At 38.8% G+C, this 8331-nt stretch overlaps 1 protein-coding gene across 2 annotated transcripts in view; it reads right to left on the reverse strand.

Annotated features, from left to right (window-relative positions):
* LOC105030617 (carnitine O-palmitoyltransferase 1, liver isoform-like) overlaps positions 1 to 4212 on the reverse strand; it is a 29342-nt gene extending 25130 nt beyond the window's left edge. For both annotated transcript variants that reach the window (XM_010904605.4, XM_010904597.4), the window contains exon 1: positions 4048 to 4212. The gene's annotated coding sequence lies outside the window, so the exon portion shown is untranslated. The remainder of the gene's footprint in view (positions 1 to 4047) is intronic.
* Between the last annotated feature and the right edge of the window lie 4119 nt (positions 4213 to 8331).

The raw sequence follows: 8331 nt of genomic DNA on the forward strand, positions 1-8331 counted from the left end.
GAAATTGAGCTGGGCGGGTCTATGACTTAAGACATCCATTAAACCCAAATGGAACATCAAATAGCTACGAAACGAATCATACTTGTAAATGTGTCTGCTAGGAATGGACAGGAAAACTCCCATACAGAAATACCGCTTGGGGCGCTATAAACATAACCGATGTTTCTCGTGATTTTGCCGTTGGTCAAAACACACTTAAATGACATTTCCTCAGAAACAGCTGAATGGATTTGGATGATAATTGGTGCAAAGGACGACTGGACCATTGTCTTTAAAAGTTATATAATTGTAAGTGTTTCTGGTGGATTTTCTAAATATGCATCTGTGTGTGCTATTTCGGTTATTATAGATCACAACCCGGTGAGACTATTCAGTCTGTCAGCCAGACCTGTAGTGTAGTGGGAACATCCTGGTCCTTCAATATTGTAACCCCAGTTCGATTCCCTTCTCAGATGTCCCAAATTCTGTATCTCATAAATGCTTTTCAGCCTTCACACAACAATACATGTGTGAAATACCATGATTTTCATTTATTTGCGAGAATAATTGTATTAAGTGACACTTTTATGCTGTTATTGTTTTCCAAAGAAAGGATTCAGCCATGGAGTGATTGGAGTCAATGATTTTGTTATAAGTAGGATGTATAGCTAGCCATTTATAATAATCTTTGTACTACAGTACACTTTAGTTCAATTACAAACGTTTTGTTGCCAACTAGATCTCAGCAAAATTGTAATGGCTGGGGTAAAATTTACATTTGGAGGATTGAGAGCTGTAGGGACAACCTGCAGCCCCTGTGGTGTAGTGGGGACATCCCTGTTCTGCAATATTCTGACCCTGGTTCAATTCCCCTCTGAGATGTTCCAAATATTGTATTTCAGATATGTATATCCACTTGGTCCTTTTCACCCTTCATACAGCAATATATATCCCCTCTAATACCATGATTTGCATGTTTAGGAGAAGAATTGTTTTAAGTGACCCCTATGTACTGTTATTGTTTTCCAAAGACACAAATCAGCCATGAAGTGATTGGAGTCACTGTTTTCGTTATAAGTAGGATGTTTAGCTATTAGCTATATAGTCTTTGTGCAAGACTACTCTTTAGTTCCGTTAATAAATGTTATTTTGTCCATGTTTTTTCAACAAAAATGTAATGGCTGAGGTAAAAGTTGCATTCAGCGGTTTAAATAGTGTAATGATTAAAGACCGTCTGCCACATAGAAAACCAGGAATTGAAACCTGCCAGCCACAACAATATTCATCCCTCCTAATCGCCTGGTTCCTTTTCTGGTTCCAAGGTCTTTTTATTTTGTTTTCCTCTCCTTTGGTTGGACATCCTGACTACAAGTGGCATTGCAAAACATTTCTCTAGCCCATCCCTAAGATTTTTACCAAAACACAAGCAGATTAAGGGATACAACTGAAGATTTTATGTTAGGCCCCCCCGGTTCCTGGTCTGTTGGAAGAGATTCGCTCCCACTGCTCACTTCGACATAAACCACTTTTCCCTGCTGAAAATGAGAGCCATCATGAACATTATTAGTTAAATCCCATCATGAAAATAATCATGATTATAACTGACATTACAAACTCTAGGTTGAAAAGGGGATGTTGACTGAAATGGTGGAACAAGTAGGTCTTTTCTGAGCCAGTCTATATTTTTGGGGGGTTTTTTTAACCACAGAAGGGATTGATTTTTTGATTCCACATACCAATAACACCCTGGGGAACATACTGTAGACACATTCCTATAGGTCACAGCCCCACACCACTTTAGATCACCCACCACTGTTGCTCTCTTAGGGGACATTCCAAACAGCTCCCAGGCTACTAGATGCTTCAGGCTAGGGACCATAGGACTGCATTGTGTTGGGAGGAAGGTGTCCTCTGGGATGGGATGCAGCATTGCTCATGGGAGTCTCAGTGAGGCACATTTCTAGGAAAGAACTGGCACATGCAGCAGGACATGCCCATGCCAGGAACTGCAGTGAATTCTAGCCCTGGTAACTTCACTACAGCCCTTGAGATTTTGCTGCCAGCCCCCCACCCCCGGAAGAAAACACCTTCTGTTCAGCTCAACACTCACTGCCAGTACCGTCACAGGGATTCAGCATTAGATGTCAGCCCATGTTCAGCTCAAAACCGATATCAGTTTGACAAAGTCTTCATGTTGTTGAATGTAGCAGGGTTGAGGGTGTTTATCTGCTGTCAAGGCAGCCCTTTACCTGAGCTACAACATTTCAATCAGCAAAGAAAAAGAAATTTTTATTTCCTGATTGAAAGGGGAAATATTTATTTTTCCTTAATTTTGGATCCTCCCACATCAGATTGTCTCGCTGATGCCGTAGACTACTGTAATCATTGAAATAAACATTAAAATGTTTCAAAGCGCAATCGAGAGTCCCAATGCATTGTGTTCTTTGATGCAATTTAATTAACACCTACAAAACATTCCATGTATTCGCTTCATCCCTCTATCCTCAAGCAAAGACGGATGGAAAAACTGACAGACAGGCAGAAGAGTGGGGTAGCAATGAGGAGAGAGGGCTGGAAGAGTGTAAACTGGGTAAAAGGTGACTGTTCCCACAGGCTAGTGTATAGTACCAAACAGTCAACAGCATGAAGCACAGGGTCACATAGCAGAGTGTCTGAGCACAAGTGTCCTGTTGGGTGTGTTGGTCTCAGCACTTCCATTGTGGAAGGAAGGGTTCGTTGGCAGAGAATAGAAATGGAAGATATTTTGGCATCTACTTTGACACCAGATGAACCAGTTTTGACTGCGGTTTAAAAGAGAAAGCTAGCTAAAAGGCAATTTTGTGGGAAATATTGGAGGTTGTTTGGCATCTTGAAAAACAGCTTTCACACCCTTTATCAAACAGAACTAAAGACTAATATAAACAGGTTGTATGAACTGTCCAAAGAAGGCCACTTGACTCCCCAAAAACCTGCTCTTTACCAGCAATGTTTTTCTGAGAACCAGATAAGTAAATCTAGATAATTGCATTATTCTAGCAACACTAGGTTGGCATAACAATAGATTGTTTCATTTTTGTCTTATTACCTACAATTTCATCAGAAACCCATTACAGAACAACAAACATTTTACAACTGAACCACTCCAAGACACACCATTGTAAATACTATGGAAACTAAACTAAACGTTTATCAAGTGATGCCTGTCAGACAAAAACAGATTTAAATAGGTATATAGCATCATGACCAATTCCTGCACAACTGCGAACGAATCGTCTGACTAGGGACAATTTGGGTTTTTTCTGGATTATTATCAGGGTCAGAGGCAAGTGAACAGTAGTTTGTCATACAGACAAAAATACCAAAAGCAATGCTTGTGTCTGAGCCTAGGAACATTAAATGTATTTTTAATTATGCACTTAGATAAACCATTTGATTAACTACATTTGTATTGCATAAATTGAAATAAGCAAGCTACGATCATTACAGTTTGACCTAACAAATGTCAACCTACAGGTAATAAGCTAGTTTTGGGATACTAAAATCACTCTCACTTCCTAACATATACTACTCTTAGTTCGTCGTTATGAATGGCTAGTTAGTCATATCCTCAGACCATTTCTAAACAATTTCGGAATTTCTCAAACAAACGCATTTTTCTAAACTGACTTGACCAGCTAGCTAGCAGCCTGTAACTTAGCTACAGTAACTGAGTAGGACAGCTAGCTAAAGTAGCAATCAAATTATAATAAATAAAACAATCCCTTTTGCAAAAGAATAGCTTACCAATAAATGTTTATAGTACAACTAAATCGGCAAATATAGCAAGCTAGCAAACTCTTCCTTATCATCAACCCATGTTCAGCAAGCTAGCTACCGGCTAAGATTAGCGGTAGCTAGGAAGCCAAGCAAAAGACAGCGCCCTGCCCATTCTATAAACGACACATGATATAGTAGTTAGGAGTGAAGCCCTCTTGATAAACTTAGGTGAAACGTGTGCATCTAACGTGAGCATCTACTGTAGCTCTGACAAAACACATTTAAAGATAAAAATAAATGTAATTACTATACCTGGAATCTATAAGGAAACCGAAAATTCGAGAACTTGGTAGGCAACTGTACTGACGTCGAGCCCTTCCTCTTCTCTATGGACCGCCAAAGGGGTCAGAATTCAAGCGTTCAGAACGCAATTGTTTAGCGCCTACCGCTGTTAAGTAAACGCCCGCGCCAGTTAAATAAGCGCGTGCGCTGGTTAGCAACGCCTGTTAAATAAGCGCGTGCGTATGGATGACCAAGAGAGTCAAAAACATGACACGTCACGTCGTCCAATGACACGCAAAATACCCCGTTCCCCAGTTGTAACGTTGTCCAAGTGCTGCAATAAGCTCCGTCATTTACGGCGTCTTCATTCACTAATGTCGCCGTCCAAAACGCCGTTTCCCGTGTTCTACACTAGATAAACGCTTACAGGTGCTAGATAAACGTTTGTCTGATTTAATATGTAACATTTACCACCATAGCATGCTCCACATTTTATTATGTAAATATTGTACTCTTTACTATTCATGAGTCTGAAGAAAGGTAGCTAGTTCTGCTTGTCTTTTGAGTAAAAAACGAGATGATTCAAATCGGTTACAGTACCTAGCGTCTATTAACCAGATTACAGCATACCGTTAATTAGGTAGACTACTTTTTAGGATAAATACACTGAATGGAAATGTGATCAATAATATATAATTAACTTCCTTAAATACCGTTAAAGGCCAGTTATACTCATTTGTTTGATTTAATGTTATTTCAGCAAAAGATAAGGAATGTAGAACTAAAAGCCCCCTCATACTAGCCTCATTGACTACAATTATCCCAGTGTGCTGAACTTTATGGCAAAAAAGTCTACTGTTGATTCAGGTGAGAGATATTTATTCTGTTTCTGCAAGGACACATGGCAGTTACACCGATCAGCCATAACATTATGACCACGGACAGGTGAAGGGAATAACACTGATAACTAAATCAATCAATCAATCAAATTTATTTTACATAGCCCTTTTAACATCAGCAGATGTCACAAAGTGCTTATACAGATACCCGGCCTGAAACCCCATAGAGCAAGCAACAACAGGTTGATGCAAAGTGGCTAGGAAAAACTCCTTAGTGGGTAGAACCCTAGGAAGAAACCTAGAGAAGGGACGGACTCTTAGCCAGTGGCCAGTCCTCTTCTGGCTGTGCCGGGTGAGATTGCAAGAATACATTACTTAGTTTGTCTACAGTAATGATTTGATGACCAGTTTACACCGCAGGCCTTAATGCTGAATTCAGTTTTATCTTTATAACAAGTTTTGGTTTGCCTACTGTCCCAAAAACATGATAAAATTGACAGTATTAGATGCGTCTTCAGACAGTTGTCATTCATTCACTGGCAACGCCTAAACCACTTGGTCCTCTGCACAGATGATGCATGCATCAACCAAGTTTGTCATGCCACCAGATATCAACTGTTACATTGTTATAAGACCTTTCCAGACTGTAAAAGCTGTCATGTCAGCCATGTTAGAATGCCCACAGGTGCTTTAACAAAGTATTAGTTTAAGGATGTGCACACTTATGCAACCAGGTTATTGTGAGTTTATTATCTTTTATTTTTTGTTTGTTTTCAATTGAATTGTTCACATTATAGGTCACATTAAAAGTGGAAAAAGTTTTGACATGATTTATCTTTGTCTCATTCTTTACATCCCAAAAACCTGGCATTTTCACAGGGGTGTGTAGACTTTTTATATCCACTGTAGGTAGGGACTCTGCCATTCTAGCCTCCAGTGGAAGCTGATTCCAAAATTGAGGAACCAGGACAGAGAAGAGTCTTGACTGTGTGGATCGGGAGGTGGCTTCCCAAAGGCATGGGACGACTAGGAGCCCAGACAAGGACGCTGTGTAGGGATGTAGGGTTTGAACATTGGAACATTCATATATAATATCAGGACACCAAGTGTATTGGTATGAAATCATTTACATTAATAATGATAATAACCTTTATCTATATAGCACCTTTCTTACAGGGAATGCAGCTCAAAGTGTTTTACATGAATAAAAGTCAAGTACAGTGAAAGACATATAAAACAATAAAATCAGACATTTGTATCAATAAAAATAAAATGACCAAAATGATGTTGTTTCAGAATATCTTAATCTTGCATATGGGGTAACCTAAAAGCTTGAACTAATTTGGTTTCAGGGGATCCACAGCGGAAGAGAACTGTGGTGCCTCAAAGCTATTGTGGTATACGATAGATGAGACAAGAAACTTGGCCCAAATGACCTGAAACCTCCCAACCCAACATGCCATTCCAGCAGGAATTCCTGGCCTGTTCCCGGCCTCTGCCACAGAGACATTCCCCTTTTTTGCCTATAAGAACTTGTGGTCGGACCTTCTCTAGTTAATTTGACAGCCTGCACTAGCCTGTATCAGCTTCCTTGTAATTCCTTGTATATTCAATAAATGCAACTTTTGATATTTGGACTCCATCTTACGTATGTTTAGTATTTGGTTTCTTATCCTTTGCATGAAATAACAAAAAAAGATCTGTCACACAATTAAATTCCCTGGACACTGGGTATCTTTTCAAGTGATTCCCAGCAAGGCATGTATGACAGCCGTCCTCATATACTTTTTTCATACTTTAGCATTGACATTTTTATTTAAAAGACAAGAAACAAGTTGAGAAACGTTGACTGATTTGGGATGAAAGACATTCTTTAAGAGTCCACACACTGTGCTAGGCAATGAAATGTTGAATCGGCTCGTTTTTTTTTTCTTTGGGGAAGACTAGCAAACTAGCTAGCTTTCTTGAGAGTCATGAATAGTAAAGAGTGAGTACTATATTTACATAATAAAAGGTGGAGCATGCTACGGTGGTAAATTATGCATATAAAGTGTTTATCTAGCACTTGTAAACGTTTATCTAGCAAGCGTTGGTGACAGGTGTAGGCTTAAGACTAACAGGCGCAGGCATTGCTTTAGCAGGCGTTTATGGAAGGCATGTTTTTGACTCACTTGGCCTTCCATAGGCGTTGGCTACAGGTGTACGCGCTTATTTAACAGGCGCGGGCGTTTGCTTAACAGCCGTAGGCGCTAAACAATAGCGTTCTGAACGCATGAATTCTGACGCTTTTGGCGTTCTATACTTCTCTGCTTGTATTCAAGTACCTTCTTTTAGGCTGATGTCCTGAACAGACCTCGATGCTATCTATGCAGCGGATTAAAATGGGATTGGCTTCCATTTGACAGTACAGTAGTCTAATTGCCTACGATGACGACGAAAATGGCACTTCTGCTGGTGTTTTAGTAAATGATTATGCTTTTTTATAGGTGTACAAGATATTTTTGGAACAGCTAAAAACTCAAAAGGACACAGCAGACACAATTTTAGAGTTTATTATTATAATCATAACAATAAGGTGAATGTCTATTTTGACCATCAATTCAACCATAATTGTTCTTTTTTTTATCACAGGCAAGTTATAATAGTGCACTTTTATATTTAAATTATGATACAGACATTTCTTTTTTTAGACACCTTATTCTACTGACCCTTAGGAATGGAGAATAGTTTACAATCTTAGCTAGAGTAAGGATGATAAATGATCATCATGGTGGTGATGAAGATGCTGATAATGATGACAGTGAACAATCATAAGGTGAATAACCTAATCTCATCTGATCTCTCTTAGGTCGTAAACGGCACAAAAATGGCTTGAACTGCTGATGACAGCCGTAGAAAATCATAATGAAGGACATGGGCAAAAATAAACTTTGATGTTGAGGATGTATGATGACGGTTGATAGTTTCTCTGTGGACAGTAGAGCATGCAATGTGCTCACTGCTGGCTCAGTCACTAAATTGAAATACAGAATCTATTTTTCTGGGTACAGGGGGTGCCACATCTCTGTTGTTCAGTTTGTAGTGTAATGTATTATGTTAAATTTGAAACTGGAAATTCAAAACCCTGTGGGTTTGTACTCAACAGGTTTATATTCAGTAGTGCACACATTGCAAAAATGCTTCGCAATGGAAAACTAAAATTGCAAAAGCTATTGGATAGCTTCAATCACTCTCTCCCTATTTAAGCCTGTATGCTGCCTTTTCATTCTTAGTGAACACAACCCTGCACAGAACATTAAATAAATTAACTCATTTATACATTAGAAACAAATAAACCGCAATTGGTCAGAAAAGTATGAAAAAAACATAACTTTTGAAAGTTCATGCTCTTAAAACAAGTAGTATTTTAAGACAAATAAATTATTATTAACTGACAAAAAAATTATATATATATATATATATATATATATATATA

Source organism: Esox lucius, chromosome 5 (assembly GCF_011004845.1).
Source record: "Esox lucius isolate fEsoLuc1 chromosome 5, fEsoLuc1.pri, whole genome shotgun sequence".
NCBI classification, from domain to species: Eukaryota; Metazoa; Chordata; class Actinopteri; order Esociformes; family Esocidae; genus Esox; species Esox lucius.